Raw genomic sequence first — 18,103 nt, forward strand, 5'->3', positions numbered from 1 at the left:
TTTCGTGATTCATCATTTACATATAACACCAAGTGTTCATCCCAACAAGTGCGCTCCTTAATGCCCATCACCCAATTAGCCTATCCCCAGACTCAACACCCCACCAGAAACACAGGGCCCGTTTTCTGTATTTAAGAGGGTCTTATGGTTTGTCTTCCTCTCTGTTTTTATCTTATTTTTGCTTACCTTCCCCTATGTTCATCTGTTTTGTTTCTGAAATTCCACATATGAGTGAAATCATACGATATTTGTCTTTCTCCGACTGACTTACTTGCCTAGCATAATACACTCTAGTTCCATCCATATTGTTACAAATGGCAAGATTTCATTCTTTTTGATCTCTGAGTAGTATTCCATTGAGTGTGTGTGTGTGTGTGTGTGTGTGTGTGTGTGTGTGTGTATACACATACATACCACATCTTCTTTATCCATTCATCAGTCGATGGACATTTGGGCTCTTTCCATACTTTGGCTATTGTTGATAGTGCTGCTATAAACATATGCCCCTTCAAATCAGCATTTTTGTATCCTTTGGATAAATACCTAGTACTGCAATTGCTGGGTTACAGAGAAGTTCTATTTTTAACTTTTTGAGGAACCTCTATACCTTATTCGAGAATGGCTGAACCAGTTTGCATTCCCACCAGCAGTGCAAAAGCAGTACTCTTTCTCCACATCCTTGCCAACATTTGTTGTTGCCTGAGTTGTTAATTTTAGCCATTCTGAGGTATGAGGTGGTATCTCATTGTGGTTTTGATCTGTATTTCCCTGATGATGAGTGATATTGAGGATCTTTTCATAAGTTTTACTAGCATTTTAATCAATATTGTGAAAACTTCTAATTTGTCAATGTTCTTATTTTTAACTTAGGTTGAACTAGAATGTAATCTTTTATTTAATGTAATACAACCATTAACATTAACTGGTATGTTGGTATTATATTAATGATGAAATTACCGAGGTTGTATTTTAGACATTATTTCTTCAGCTTATAAAGCTCTCATCTAAATATCAAATCTTAAAATGCCAATAGTTTATTATCCAAGGGTAAGAAAATCTCTATTGTCCCCTCAAATAATGGCAAGAAGGACTTGACTCCATGGCAACATGAAATATCAAAGTGTGGGAATGGAAATACAGTGCCTGCCCAAGAAAAAGGACAAAGATATGACCATAGCTTTTTGAAAAACACAAAAGAGGATAACAGAAGTCCTCGATTTGCTCAAAAAAAGATTGACCTTGAGATGTTTCACAGAAGTCCTACATCCACTGGATTCTCTATGGATAAAACCATGTACTATATGTGTGAAAGACACTAGAGAATTTTTTTGTATGAAACAGGAAATATAAAAGAAAATTCAGAACAATTGCTACCTCCTCCAAGAGGCTGCCCTGACCATTCTTTCTAAAAGAGTAATTTGCAGGGGTGCCTAGGTGTTTAAGTTGGTTAAACGTTTGACTTGATTTTGGTTCAGGTCATGATCTCACAGTTTGTAAGTTTGAGCCCTGTGTTGGGCTCTGCACTGGCAGCACGGAGCCTGCTTGGGATTCTCTCTCCCCTGTTCTCTCTGCCCACTTCTCAATAATATTTATTTATTTATTTATTTACTTACTTACTTACTTACTTATTTATTTAGAGCTCAAGCAGGGAATGGGCAGAGAGAGAGGGAGAGAGAGAATCCCAAGCAGGGACTCACTGTCAGTGCAGGGCCCAATGTGGGGCTCGATGTGGGGCTTGAACCCATGAACCGTGAGATCATGACCTAAGCTGAAACCAAGAGTTGGATGCTTAACTGACTGAGCCACCCAGGGGTCCCTAAAATTTTTTTTAAAAAAGAATAACTTGCAGACCCTTTACAATGTTTTATTATTTTTCCTAGCATTTGTTAACACCACACGTACTTTTTTTGTTTTTGTATTTTCTATCTCCCTTTTCTAGAAAGTAAGCTATGTGAGAAAAAGGAGCTTGTTGGTGTTCCTGTATGTATGATGAGCACCTAATGTGTATATGTGTCCAATATATAATTTTTAATGCATAAATTAATTAATGAACAGAACTGAGCTATTAGAACTCATTCACTCAAGAATTAATGTATTTTTAAAAATTGGAGTATAGTTGACATACAATGTTATGTTAGTTTCATGTGTACAACATAGTGATTCAACAATTCTATACATTACTTAATGTTCACTGTATGACATTATTGCAATATTGATTATATTCCTTATGTTGTACTTTCCATCTCTGTGGATTTTATTTTATAACTGGAAATTTGTACCTCTTAATCCCCTTCACCTATATTTTGTCAATTTCCCACCCCCTTCCCTGTGGCAACCACCAGTTCTTAGTATTTATGCGTCTATTTCTGTTTTTTTGTTTGCTTGCTCATTTTTTTTCCACATAAATGTGAAAACACACAATATTTGTCTTTCTCTATCTGACTTATTTCATTTAGCATAATATCCTCTTGACTCTATCCATGTTGTTGTAAACGGAAAGATCTCATTCTTTTTTATGGCTGAGTAATATTCCATTTTATAGATGTGCTACACATCTTTATCTGTTCATCTATTATTGATGGACACTTAGGTTGATTCCATATCTGGCTTATTATAAATAATTCTGCAATAAATATAAAAGCACCTATATCCTTTCAAATTAGTTTTAGTGATAGGAAAAATGCTGAATGAGGAATATCATAGAAATTTTGGAAACCAAGAACACATGGAGGAGTGGTAATTGACTTAGCAGACCAGAAAAGAATGGAACTTGAGCCTGTAAGGTATAGAAGCCAAGAGGATGTATGGTAATTAATGCTGCAGAACTCTAGAAACACTTAGGAATTGCAGGGACGAAATTTTTCTGAAGGTGAAGGGGGAAGGTAAGGGAGATTGATAGCAGGTTAAGATAGGGAGTGGTTAGCCAGCCAACCAAGGTATGAAGAAAGGGCCAGAGGTTTGCTTTCTACAAAAGTAGAATAAGAAAAGCAGTATGGAGGGGCACCTGGCTGCCTCAGTTGGTAGAGAATGTGATTCTTGATCTCAAGATCGTGAGTCCAAGCCCTACATTGGGTATGAAGCCTACTTAAAACAAAATAAAACAAAAACTAAAACAAAAAACCAGAAAACTCATATGTGGATTCATGGATTCTGGATGCAGGTAGTGCATCAAAATTCAAACAAAAAGAATGAGTGAAAATTTCCATGCTGAATGGTAAGAAAGTCCGGGATTCTTCCTGTGTCTGGCTCATTTATTTTTTGTCCTTATCCTGGTTTGTGTAGCTCATCAATTATCTGAGTCAGTTATAGTAATTGAGACAATGCAAAGGGAATTTGTAAAGTACTACTACCTACAAATGCTGTCCTTTTAAGCATATATATAATAAGCCCGAAATATATGGGACAAGAACTTGAGGAATGCTAGACATTAAAAAAGAAAATCAATGTTAACTTTCAATCCCAATTTAAATGAATTGAACTATTAAAAAATCAGAGCTACAAAGGAAACATGCTGCCACGGAACAATTTCAGTGTTCTTGACTGACATAAGCAAATTGGAACTATGAGAAGGATCAAGACTGCAAATGGCTTTGAAAGCCATAAATTGTAAAATCAATATGCTAAGCTACTGGAAGCCAATGTGAGAAGCACAGCACAGGAGCACTCCAGTGATCCAGTCTGGCTCCCACCAACGCCTGGCATCACAATTCTATAAATTAAATTTCAACAGGTTTGGCTTTCTCGCCAAATAGGCTTACAGCTTTTACTAGAAATAAGGCATGTTCTTTAAGTAAAGGGGGAGAAAAAAAAGATGCCCTTAATACTAGAGCAAGCAACAATTTAGCTCTCAGTATCAGAAACAGCTAAGACACTCTTCTAGGTACAATTACACTCCGAAGTCCAAGGTAGAGGAAATTGAACACTACTTAAAATATGGAATATTGGGGAAAATGAAGGAAGTGGAAACAATGAGGCAGAATACAGAAAAGAGAGAGGAAAAAAAAAAGAATGTCATCAACTATCCCCAAAGTCAGTGAATTACAAAGAACTTACACAAGAGGCCCAATTGCAGCGCTGTGTGTGGTCTCTCCAAACTCTCCCCTTCCTTGGGGTTGTGTAGAAAGACTCCATGTTTGGACAGCATCACTATCACTTCTTGGAAGGGCATAACAATGAAATATTGGAACCACACCTCACCTCAAATGCCTACACTTCACCTTATGTAAGACCTTATTTCAAATAATATAGAAAGAATCTCAAGATTTTACACAAGATGTAAAAAACAGGTTGGAAATTATTGATTTTGGGAACCCCATGCAAATGATATGCAATTGAAAAAGGAGGGGGAATCAGGAAAGTAATATACCAGTGGCTTTATTTTCTGAGAAGTTTTAAGAGTATATTTTATCATTTACTTATATTATTTAAAAATTAAAATAACATTTGTTAATGTAAAATAAATTTTTTTACTTGGAAAAAATGTTACTCTCATTGTTTTTATTTAATTTATTTGATGTTCATTCATGAATTTTGTATCACCTTTTATGAATTGTCATCTTGGTCCATTTATCTGTACTTGCAAACAAATTTTTAAAAACCTTATTATTATCCTTTAAATAGAAGTAATATATACATAGGAAAACCAACATAATGAATTGTGATTTATTTTGAGTATCTAGCATGCTAATTAAATGCAAGTATATTTTCCAGACTTAAAAAAATAAGCACATATTCAATAAGCTCCTCTAAATAATCTGTCCAATTTTCCTCTACCATTTGAAAGTATAGAATGTTAGATCAGTCAGATAAATTGACAATTATAGCTAAATGTTAACAAGTATCCTGATTAAAATTACCACCCTGCTAGAAATAAATTCAATCTTTATACGTATATATTCATATTCTGTATATTAAACATAAGCCAAAATAATCCTATATTTCCATCTAGAATAGTTTATATTTGTGTAACTAATACATCATATCTAAAACATTTAGCATAAGTAGTAATTAATTCATGTATAAATGACCTATGTATCTATAGATCATTCTGTTATTATGATAACTCTGTGCAAGTTAGTTCTATTCAACTGTATGTGAATGAGTCAGGTACAGATATAAATGTACATATTTTACATATATAGTATAGAAATTAAATATAAGTAACTTTAATAGAAAATTAGTTCTATTATTTGATTAGCGAATTTCTCTTTTTTCCTGGTGAAAGGTAAACATCCATTCAATTGACGCAGTTATGCAACTTAAGCTACAAACCTCCAACTGAAAGAAAAGTCATCATAATACTCTCCAAATAAATAATTTTCACAAGAATTACACATCCATTACAAAGTTCCTCTCCCTCTCTCCCTGATGGATCATTCAACATGCTGACGGAAGCATATTCTACAGTTATTTTTCCATGTTACATTCACAGTGATTCCAACAGAGATGAAAATGCTTTCATTTCAATTGCTACTATTCACTCAGTCACAGCCTTATCAGAAGCAGTGTTAATCTTGCAGTGGCATTTTATGTACTTAAAGAAAGCACTAGGCTTCATGTCCCATCCCAAAGGGACATAGAAGGACCATCTGAGATCTGAAGTAGTAAATACTGTGGATCCTGTAAATTTAAGAAATTAGTAAAGATTACCTACATATCTATTATGAGTGCTCTATGATAATTTTGGCAGAAATACAGAGGCTATCTGAAAACACTTCAGATGGTAACTCAGTCCATAACCCACCCCCACAGGTGGGTCAGCCAGATGAACAAAGAGAAAAGGGAGAACCAGGAGAGTCATGTCACTCTAAACAAAGAAGCACTTAAGTTAAACTAGGTGTAAAATGTAGGCTTTCCCAGGGTGACTTGGAAGACTAAAAATCCTGGGGGTGAATACCAAGGGGAATGACTGTTTCCTCAGCTCACTTGGACAGAGGGCAATCTGACTGGCCTGAAGCATATTACTCACAAGAATCCGAGATTTCAATAATATCTAGTGTCTGTGAACTTGGGAGGAAACAAAATTGCAACCTAATTTTCCCCCAAATCTCACTGGTATTTATTTAGCTTTTCTCTTAGTGATGAATATAAGAAATAGACCCAGTAAGTAATATCACTATCCTGTCGTGGTATCTTATTGTGTTATAGTAGTTGCTCTCATATACATTTCAACTCATCATAGCTTTGTGATCTAAGTAGTTATTAGACTCAATCCTAGCTATTATTTTATATGATTTCTTGATAAAAAGGATATCATCATTTGGGTTTTTAATAAATTTCTAACTGAACTTTAGTGTTAATGGTTTTTATTTTAATCTTATACATTTCATTTCATGCATTTTAGAAATCTATTCAGAAAAGGAATCCATATATTTCACCAAAATGCCAAAGGAGCTCACGACGCATAAATCGCTAAGAATGATCAGGATGCGGAGTACAGGTTAAGCAGTGGCATCATACTACAAGTCTAAGGTGTAGAGTGATCTTTATGCCATGCCTGCGTGGCTCTCGTCTATATTCAAGCACTCCCTGGGACATTGCAAAAGTGCTAAATAGTCACAAAGGGATTTGGAGTGAGTGAACAAAAGAATTCTTCACCAAAAAAATATGGATAGCTCGGAAAATAATATTTTTCTCCATATTCAGCATTAGTCATCACCATCTGGTATAAAATTTCTGCTCAAGCAAGTAAATCTGTCATCTCATTGCTGAAATGATACTGAAATTCAGAGGATGGTTGGATAAAGTACCTGCCCCACAGGCCACACTTACAAACAAGCCAAGAGGAGGGACTTAGTGAATGCTTAATGGATGCTAGAGACCAAATGACTAAGCAACCTGTCCTGGGCTTTCACGTTGATAAGACGTAGGAAAGAAGACTACCATTTGCACTTCTAATACAGGAGTGATGCAGTACCTCCCAACACTCAAAAATAAGCAGATAATTTTTATGATACAGCTTTATCACAATCAGATTCTAAATCGCATTTAAGAAACATGAACATGTACGTTGTGTTGAGTTCGCTGGGTTGAAGATACCACAGAGGAGAAAGAAAATTTTTTATTGGGTAAGACTATGTTCCCTGAAATATACGTATATCAGTTAATAATGAGACAAGTCATTACCGGGTGCCCACTATGGATGAGGTGCTGTGTCATTCCTACAGCAACAGAACAGATGTATGATTATTCTGGAATCACGAGGAAGGGTTTTCTAATAGTATAAAGAGGCTTTCCTTCCTACTGAAGGCTTCCTATAGGAAGGCTTTCCTTCCTAACATATTTGGTAGCATATCACTGATAATTAAAGGTAACTATTTTTCAAGTTTCTTGGAACTATGGTAAAAAGTCTGACCCAAGACAGGTGGGAATAGGAGTCTAGATTCCTAGTATATAGCAGAGCAAGTTCTGTGCAGAGATCCCTAGGAAATAGGCATGTCTTTCAGGGTTAATGACGTAGGAATAATAGCGATCTTAGCAAAATATGTGTGGATTTGTTTTAAGTACTGAAAACACATCAACTTACTTTTTAAAAAAATAAATTCTCAGAATTCTTCCATCTCTTCATTTTCATTTTAGCTTTAAATCTCATTTCATGCATTTGAAATTTTAGAAGCAATTAGGGGCTGCTTGAAAGTGCTACTACTACCCATTTGTGTGATTAGTGCAATTATGTAATTAATGTAAATAATTGCAACCTAGCAATTATGATTTGTTATCTTTTAATAAAATATCTATAACGTTGAAAGATTTCATGTAACAGTAGAAATTTTAATTTAAATCTTTGGCCATTTAAATCATGTCTAATCACACGTTTTATTAATACTGTGCAAAATAGCAGTTACAATTTCATGTTTTCAAGTGAAAAAATATCTTTTTTATGCCTTCATAAATTTATTCCAGACATTAGAATTTTCCTGACCACACTATTTCATAGCTATCAATCAAATAAGAAGTAATTTATTTTCCTAGATCTTGGAAGACTTCAATTCCCATCTCTAGTCATTCTTGTGGAATGAGAATCTAGTAAAAAGTAAAAGATGCACACACACAAAAAAATCTGTAACCTAAAACTGTAACAAAATGTGTGATATATAAAGAAAGTCTTAAGGTAGGTGGATTTCTTGAAGTCACTTTGTAGACAAGCTTTTTTATTACACCAACATTTGATGCTATCGTTCCACTGAATCATTTTGTGTGTGTGTGTGTGTGTGTGTGTGTGTGTGTGTGTGTATGAAACTTGTGTTTCCTTCCTACAACTCTGTCCTATTCTATCATCTCAGAAGTATCTTATAGACCAATGATTAATACTTTCCTTCTTTTCTTAATGATTTAAGAAGAATTTTTTAGCAAAAGTACCATGTTACTATCTGCAAAAGACCAAACTACCTAATTGAATCACAATGCTGATCCCTGGAGAGATAAGAATAAAGAAGGTGCAGTCCTTCCCCTCCAGGATTTTAAGTTTAATCGATGGACACACACATCTGAAGAAACAATGTATGGTTTCATAAAGAATTCTTGCAAATACAAAAGAAAAAAGCAAATGGCCAAATAGAAAATTGATAAAGGATATAAACAGGCATTTCCTTTTCAGAGCAAAGCAAACACAAAAACACCAGAAATAATAAAAATATTCTCAATATTATAAGTAATAAGAATACAAATTAAAACTGTAACAGGATAACATTTCACACCCACTATATTTGCAAAAATTAAGAATTTTAACAAGTCCAAGTGTTGGTGAAGATGTGAAACAATGCAAATTCATATATTCCTCATGGGAGTAGATATTGATACGAGCACTTTTAAAATTCTTGCATGTTTGTATCATGAGAAATGATTCAGAGTGTTCACAGGAGCACAACCCAGAATAGTGTTAAACTGGAAATATCTCAAATATCCAATTGGTAAATAAATCATGATGTGTTAATACATTGGAATATTAAGTAAGCAGTAAAAATTACTGACCCACAAGTAATTACATTCAAAATGAATGAATCATAAAATAGTAAAAATGTAAATAAGCAAAAAATGTCATTTGACTCTATATAGAACAATATCATTTTTAGAAAATTTTAAAATCGCCAAACTGAAAAATATACTATTAGGAAAACATGTATGTGGGGTACAAACTATATTTTAAAGAAATAAAATCATAAGGAAAAGCTTAGCACGTTTCTTTTGGGAGTGGAGTAACATGGAAGATGGCATCCAGGGGCACCTGGGTGGTTCAGTCGGTTAAGTGTCTGACTTCAGCTCAGGTCATGATCTTGCAGTTCTTGAGTTCAAACCCCATGTTGGGCTTTGAGCTGACAGCCCAGACCCTGGAGCCTGCTTTGGATTCTGTGTCTCCCTCTCTCTCTGCCCCTTCCCAACTAATGCTCTGCCTCTCTCCTTCTCAGAAATAAATAAACATTTAAAAAATAATAATAAAGTTGGAATCCAGAAGGAGCAATCAGATAGTTTCAATAGCAGTAATATCTAGATAAGAAGTTAATTAATGGATTTTACTTTGTACCTTTCATCATTTTCCCTATAGTTTTCTATGCGTAAAATTTTGTATGCATTACATACAAATGTACATATGTAAAACAGTATTTTTTTCTATATATTATGGCATTGTATGTAAAAGGAAATAAGCAAGATATCTGTGGTACATTAAAACGTGTTTCTAAAAGAGCACTATTAAGGGGCGCCTGGATGGCTCAGTCAGTTGAGTATCCGGCTCTTGATTTGGGCTCAGGTCATGATCTCACAGTTCCTGGGTTCGAGTCCCGCATCGGGGTTTTCGCTGACAGCACGGAACCTCCTTGCGAATTCTCTCTCCCCGTCTCTCTGCCCCTTCCCTGCTTGCACGTGCACTCTCTCTTTCTCTTAAAATAAATAAACAGGCATTTAGAAAAATAAATAAAAATAAAAAAGCAATATTTAGAAAGCATTGCAGAGAAGTTGCATTTGTAATGGAGGAAAAAATCACTTTGAAGAGCTATGTTTACATCAGACTAATGTAAAAGATAATAAAAATTAGGTAAGTCATGTGTCTTCATAAGAAGACATCTCCTGTCTTTTGGACAGTTTTTGTTTACCTTAGAAATACATTTGTGCTCTAAGAAAAAGCCCATTTAAACAATTCTAAGAATATCCGAATCCCCTACTAAATAGGCCTGCTGTGGAATCCAAATGATATTTTAATCTTCTAAACTATGGTTGGGGATGTATTCTAATACAATTTAAGTTCTACAGAAATTTGTGTGCATGACATGCTATTTTATTTTCCAGGGCTCTAGACGAATGCATCCTTATAGGAAATGATTATATCACTGCATGTTAAAGTGGATAACATGTCTGAAAATTGTCAAAATATATGTAAATCAGTATTTCAAGTAGGACCTAATGGAACCATTTAAACAGGCTTGTTGAAGTTTGACCCATAATTGTGATTGTAACAGTGTGTTGTCAATTTTATTTCCCACTGCTAGTTGATCACCAGAGGACATAAATAGCCATGGAGTGTATAATTGGTGCTGTGTTGCCACAAGTAGTTATTTAAATTCAGCTTCTTTCTACTCCCCTGAAATCATGTGCATTAGTAATAATAAAGCTGCTGAAATAAATAGGTGCTTTGGAAATATAATCAAATCTTTGAAACATGTTAGTTTTTTTTATTTATTTTTTCTCACTAGCATACTAACCTGGAAACCCTTCATGTTTATGCTTTATAAAAGCTAACATTCAAAGCTATTCTACAAGCAGTAGATAATGTGGGTTGTTTTTAAGCACAGTGTTAGTGTTGTTTTGAAGATTAATGAGATCAAACATTTCATTAAAAAGAACCAAAGATATCAGCAGCCCACTCTTTGATATTTTAAAGCAGGAGAGAATGACAACTTTTTTTTTTTTTGAACCCAGTTCAATTGATTCAGCTCTTCAATGAGACCTACTTTATCATTGTGTGATAAGAAACAAGCCTGTCAAACCAACTTGCCCAGGTCACTGTGTCCCTTTCAATCAGGATAGTTGGAGCTGTAGTGTTATTGACCCAGAACTATGCAGATTGTGTATTAGCATAATGGCCAATCAACTTAATGCATTTTAATGCCATTAACTTTTCCCCATACCCAGAAAACAAAGAAAATGTAGACCTTCAGTTGAGATTCTTTTTTCCTAAATTTCATACGCTAAAAGTCATTTATAGAGAAACTACATTCACTTATTCTGGTGGAGGTCAAGACTGAAAAGTGGATTACTAGAAAGAAAAGTGAAGACAACAATTAAAGTATTCTACCTATGCTCTATTCTGCACACCTTAGGGCTAATCTCTGAGTTTAGGCAAATGCAATGTGTTAAAATGGTAACTCTGCCTTTTTTTTTTAAGTTTATTTATTTATTTTGAGAGAGGAAGAGAGAGAGAGAGAGAGAGAGAGAGAGTGAGCACGAGTGGGGGAGGAGCAGAGAGAGAGGGAGAGAGAGAATCCAAGCAGGCTCCACGCTGTCAGCACAGAGGCTGATGTGGCACTAGATCCCAGGAACCATGAGATCATGACCTGAGCCAAAATGAAAAGTTGGACACTTAACTGAGCAACCCACGTGCTCCAACAATAATTGTGTCTTTAAAGCAAAAAGAAGGATAAATATTTCTTAGGCTCTGGAAAAGTAAAATATTCATTTACCATATTGGTAACAGGAAGCATATCAGTGGCAGGCAGCAGGCATGTGACATAGCCAAGAAATGCTAGAAGGAGGTTGAATTAATACAAGAAACAGGCAAAATCAAATAAAAAACAGGTTGATGTAGACGGGTAGCTTCAAAATTAATGATTAAAAGTTATGGAAATCAAAGGGACAAGACCAGTGGCTGTTTGAAGAAAAAGTTTAAGAACAGGAAAAGGGATCTGCTCTAGCTCTGAAATCTCCTTGGGCAAAAGCTGTCCCATGAACCTATATCAGTCCACCTGAGGAAGTTGCCTTGATAGACTCTGAGGTTGGAGAACTTAGATCTCCAGGCCTCAGACTGACTTGGTGGATTCTAACCTCTTTCTGTAGCCCTTTTGTGTCACTGTTGGTTTTGGTTGAGGCCACAGTTAATGTCAGATGAGAAGGCCATGTATTGTATTGTAAATGGACATGCAGCTAGTTGCACAATGTGTTACTGCCACCTGCTTCTTGATGCTTTTCCTAATCCCTGTTCTTTCGCTGTGACCTTTCTCTTTTACAGATCTCTGTTGTAATTTACAGCAGGTATCATGCTGTACTTCGTGTAATAATTATTTTTGTCTTACTTTTCCTATAAGAGACTAACCTCCCTAAGAGTTGGATTTATGGGTAATTTGTATACAAACCATGTACTCCCTAGTACAATCACTTGTTGAGCTGAACAAATTTTATTACCCAACCCCATGAAAAGATATTAATCTGGCTTAATGATGATGATGATGGCATTTGAATTTGTCTAGGTTCTTTTTAAGATAAAGATAATTTACAAGAACTGTCATATATCTGAGACTATAATAATATCCTTTCTCTACTAAGTGTTATGTGTAGCATGTAAAAATACTGATTAATCATTCTCTTTGTTAACTAGACTGAAAAATAAAGGATGCTGCTAACATTTAGAGATAAAAATAACAAGCATGTAACAGCATCCAATGCTACCAAGAGCTCTTTAATTGTATTATTATCAGTTGCCAGAAAGATCCCAGATCCCCTTCATGTGACATATATTTTAAGAGCTCATCTTGCCCTTACAGATCCTTTGGAGAATCAGTATAGCCACATGGAAAGTGAAATATTCATAAGGGCATGTATGTGAATTTCCTTAATCTTGGAAAACCCTTTGAAGGAAGTGAGTTCTCAGAATGCTTAAAAAGATAAGAGAGAGTGGTAATTTATAAGATTAGGTTTACATGTTATTTAAATTAGGATTATGTTAATAGTTTTTTTTTTTTAAAAAGATTTATATTTCCTTCATGTCATAAGTAAGTGTGGCTCTGCTTCACAAGTCCTCAGAGACCCAGGTACCTTCCAACCATCCAAGGATGTAGCCATTGGTCTCATGATCCAAGATGGCAAATGGAGCTATTACATTCAAGATCCACGATGATGGAAAAAATGGCAAAGGTTAGAGCACTAGTGTGTTTTAAGAAGTGTTCCAGAAGCCCAGAGGCATAGGACATTTCGAGTTGGATTTTATTGACCTAAATTACTCACATAGTCTTAAAAGAGCCTGGGAGAATAGTTTTACTTCAGATGAGTATATGTACTCGGGTAAAACTCAGATGTTTTTCTATGGTAGATAAAGAGGATTATAGGTACTAGAAAACACCTATGAGCCTCTGCTACAAAACAATACAGATCACCATGGAGGTATTTAGAGAAATAAATTAATGAAACAAGAGTAGAGGAAGAAACAAGGTCTTAATAATTTTTCCAATTTGCCATAGTGGTCCTTATTTAATCTCTCTTCAAACAGATCCCCATTTACCAACAATTTTTAAGTATCAGATGTCACTTTCATCGAGATAGGCACATCATAAGGCACAGTAGCTCACAAGGGCTGTTGGAACAGCATTTGATAAACCAAGTGAGAACAAGATATTAAAAAGCACCATAGAAACCTGAGCATATTAGCTCTACCCATGGGAAATAAATGTTGTCCATGAGGCTTAGCCTGAGGCTTAGTGTACATTTTTTATCTTTTTTTTTTTATTTCTTTTAAAGAAGCCAAATGAATTGCACTAGATACTGTTCCAGCATAGTCACTTAAGATATAAGTAAAACTATTAATATATTATACAATTCAGTTCATAGGAAAATTTTTCTTTGAGACTAACATAAGAAATCTGTGATTTGCCTTGCATTCAAAATTATAGGCAGGAAACAGTTCATCCGCATGAGCCTTATATCATAAATTATATTCTAATTGCCTAACCTGTCAAGTTTCTATACTGCTAAATATTCAGCTGAAGCAAAGGGAAGAAAACCTCATTATATACTGAGCTGTATTTAAATGGATTCTCTGATAAGGGAAATTTTACAAAGCCAGCTTCTACAGGCTTATGGAAATTAATGAGTGTTCAAAATATGTTTGTGTATTTTATTGTAAATAAGTTATAACAACTAAAAAAACAAATACAAAATAATCTTTATCAGCCCATTTATTTTATATTTAAATTTCCAAAATAAAGGAAAAACTACACATATTTCCTTATTTTCATCATTGGTAGCAAAAAGACATTTTGTTTCTGATTTTTGTAGGCTGTATTTGGAATCTATACAAAGCACATTAAAAGAGGTACAGCCTTACTTTCCAGGAACTTAAAACCATTAAACAAAATAATTTTCATCACAGAAAATCTTATAAATGGTGTGGTGCTTTTAATTGTATTGTTCTTTTTATCTAGAAGGTTCATCAATTTGCTCCACTCCCCTCTGCCCATGTATCCTCCCCATCACATATGCTTCTTTTAGAGCAAATTTTACTTAACTTTCAAGACCCAGCTTACACGTGGTCACGGAAATGTTTGGTGCTGTCCCCATCTGGAAGCCAAGGCTTCCTCTTTTCCGTTACACATGTAATTATCTGATACCATACAGCTCATACTGTTTTGTCACAGTACTTTGCCTTCATCTTATTTCCAGCACTAGATGACTTACTTGTTGAGCACAAACCCCCATCTGATTAATTTTCGTACCACCACGGCCCCCATGTAGCACAGGGTACCCAACACATAGTGAACCTTCAAAAAATGCAAAAGTGATGGATACAAAAGAGAGCAACATTTAAAGACATCCTAGATTATGTTGGCATATTCATAACATTATGTTTTGTAAGTGGTCTTTCTTAGTTCCAAAGAGCCGATTTGCACTATGTTCACTTATAATCATTTTACTAAATTAGAAACTGCTCTCAGAGATCGGAAAAGGTCTCTAACTTGAATTTTTGGCAGCTTCTGGTGTGAGTCAAGAAGATGTTATTTGGACCAACGGCACAATCCGGAGATGAGAAGTGACTGATAATTCTATGGTTTACTAAACCCCCACACAGAAGGGCCCAGATAGGTGCGGTCCCCATCGTCTTCACCAGTCATCTTAAACATAAGTGAATGCTTCTTGTCCCCTAAGCATTTTGGATTTCCATAACTATTTTAATAGTGCTTACTACTTTCTCTCCTATCTGATAATAAAGTGCATCGTGTATCCTGAGGCCATCTAACTTGAGCGCTCACTATTGAAGCGTTCTTACAAAATTTGTGAGGGTCTTCACAATCTCCATGTTACAGAGTCCCAGGTACTTATACATTTTTGAAATTCTTCCAAATAAACACTTTCAGGACAAGGTGTTTAAAACTGCAATATCTGGGGGGTAATTCAACCCCAAAATAAATAAATACCACCAACAAAACCATCCAATCCAACAAACAATAACAACAGCAAAATAACCTGAAACTATTTATGTTATGCAACTTTCCAAAGGGAAGCAAAATTTCATCCAGTTACATAACTTGATATTTCCCTTGTTTCAAGGATAAACTTTTCTTTTCTTTCTTTCTTTTTATAAATTTATTTTAGAGAGGGAGAGTGTGTGAGAAGGGGGAGGGAGCAAAGGGAGAGAGATGGGGGAAAAACTTTGGCAGGCTCCACACTCAGGGCAGAGCCTAATACAGGCTCGATCCCACAACCCTAGGATCATAACCTGAGCCAAAATTAGGTGAGATGACTGGACCACCCAAGCACCCTAAACGTTGCTTTTCTAAAACACGTATACCTCCACAGTTATGATTGATATGGGTTTAGGTATCATTATTGATAATTTTTCTACCTATAATGCCAAATGCCAAAGCCTGAGAATAAATAATATGACTTTTGATTCACTTTCCATTCTGTTGTACCACAAATGATGGTTAAATCTTGTATTTGACTTCTGGCTAGAGTTTGTTCTTTTTGTGTGAGCTGTGCAATGCTAAATTCACTAGGTTTTATAAGAACTCATTGAGTGTTAGCTTAAACCCTAAAGCCATGTTTTGAGTTTTTTTGGTTTTTGTTTTTGTTTTTGTTTTTGTTTTTTTTGTAAGTAGATTACTGATTCTAGAATCTGTTAATTCATACTCTTTGTTTCTTAGTTGCACCATTGTATATACTTTGACATATGTCATATTGGGGAACAGACCCACAGCACAGTAATGACCTTGCCAAGGACCAAGAGGTGTGTCTTAAAGAATTATAATCTCTTATAACTCGATTTATGTGATTACTGTGTAAAACAGAACTTGTTCAGCAATGATGGATGACAATGCTGCAGGTATTGACTGATCTTTAGAAATATTTATATGACAGGTCCCTTAAGGTTTTGTACATTGTAGGAGAGAATAACTGCCTACAGAAAAGAAACGAGTTGTGATTCAGGTTCTTGAGCAATGAACTTAATTATCATATTTCTTTCATGCCCAGGCTAAAACCTGCGCATTTGCCCATGCAATAGAAACAAATGCCACTGAAGGAAATATCCTCTGCTTTTTCAGAGGATTACCTTTGCAAATAAATAAATACATACATACATACATACATACATACATACGTATATAGATAGATATACATATTTATATATATGTAAAAATACATATACATATATATATGATTTTGAAGGAAAGTAATTATTGAAAAGGTGAAGAATATATTTAAATAAAGATCTACTTGAATTATTGAGATTCTAAACTGAACACATTCTCTGATATATTTCCAGTCTGGGAATTGCAGACCTATGTAGACACACAAACATAAGAAATTCAGCCTATACTAACAATTCTGCTTTAGAGAATCCCGACTGTTGGTTCATGAGACCATATATTTCCTTCCATGACTTTCTGTATTTCCTGAGGTGTTTCAGATTTTTAAAAAAAAATCACTTTTAAGATTTAATTTGCCATTAAACATTTGCTTTTGGGTGGCTAGAAGTAGAATGTCTTGACAAAGTTAAAGTTTTTCAGGAACATATACTTTAAAAATGTTTCTATCAAGGAAATTAAGGAAAGCATATTCACAGAAAACAATCTGTAAAACTATAAAGTGTAAGCCATACTCCAAATAAGCTGGACAAATGTGATGTAATCCAAAAACATTTTTATTTTTGTCCCTACAACCCATTTAAAATTTCCTCATGGGGGGTGGTAGTTCTCTAGCCAAGGGTTAAAAATGTAGGAAGACCATAGCTGCTACCTTGTTTAGTAGCAAACAGTCCCATGTAACATTCCGTTCCATATAACAATCAAAACTCTGATTTAAGGGTCAATTTTTTCACCTTCAAAGCTTCCAAGGCTTCCAGAGCTGGGGCTTGCAAAAGGCTGGCTACTAACTCAGATAATTTGGGTATTGCCTTTCCTATCTCTTTACCCTGTCCCAAGCTTTTACCCCCTCTTCCATCATCATGTGAACTAAGATTTCCGACCCCAAATACTTGCAGAAAGATGGAGAGAGGCACACGGAGAAAACAGTAAGGAGCGCCAACTGCTAGGATGGCTTTGCCTTCCCTGAGCCTAGCAGATAGTTAAGCTCTCTCATGGGCCACTTAATGAGGGTCTGTCACCTAAAATTCCCTCAGTCTGGATGAAAGTTTCTTTACCCTAGCTGGCTGCTAACTGCTTCAGCAGAACTAGAAATTCACCAGTCCCCTTCCAGTTTTGGTCTGCTGAGTGTCCATTGCCCCCTCAGGTGGCCTTATCAATCAGGACTCTGTTCTTTTTCTTGAATGCAAGCTAATCCCAACAGAGCAGCCACTCTCCTTCAGTTCAGCACCAAAACAGCAAGCTTCTTTCCTGTTAGGTTTCCTGAGTAGAAGTTGGACTCTGGTTCTCTGGGTCTCCCAAAGCAGGGAAATGTATAAAGGTTTTCCAAGTGGTCCCATTAAATGTTGTCTCCCAACATGCAGTACAGTAGAAACACAATCCCTTCCCTCTAGGTGGAAACGGGAAGGCTCCCAGCAGAGCTGTCTCCAAGAAATCTGCTCTGCTGGGGTGCCTGGGTGGCTCAGTCAGTTGAGTATCTGACTCTTGATTTAGGCTTAGGTCGTGATCTCCCAGCTCTTGGGATCAAGGCCTGTGCTGGGCTT

General features: G+C 35.5%; 1 protein-coding gene and 1 pseudogene across 1 annotated transcript in view; one reads left to right on the plus strand and one right to left on the minus strand.

Annotated features, from left to right (window-relative positions):
- KCND2 (potassium voltage-gated channel subfamily D member 2) overlaps nt 1–18,103 on the plus strand; it is a 481,739-nt gene that overhangs the window by 225,249 nt on the left and 238,387 nt on the right. The gene's annotated exons all lie outside the window — the stretch shown is intronic.
- LOC107180262 overlaps nt 1–18,103 on the minus strand; it is a 36,852-nt pseudogene that overhangs the window by 6,488 nt on the left and 12,261 nt on the right.

Source organism: Panthera tigris, chromosome A2, assembly GCF_018350195.1.
Source record: "Panthera tigris isolate Pti1 chromosome A2, P.tigris_Pti1_mat1.1, whole genome shotgun sequence".
Taxonomy (NCBI): domain Eukaryota; kingdom Metazoa; phylum Chordata; class Mammalia; order Carnivora; family Felidae; genus Panthera; species Panthera tigris.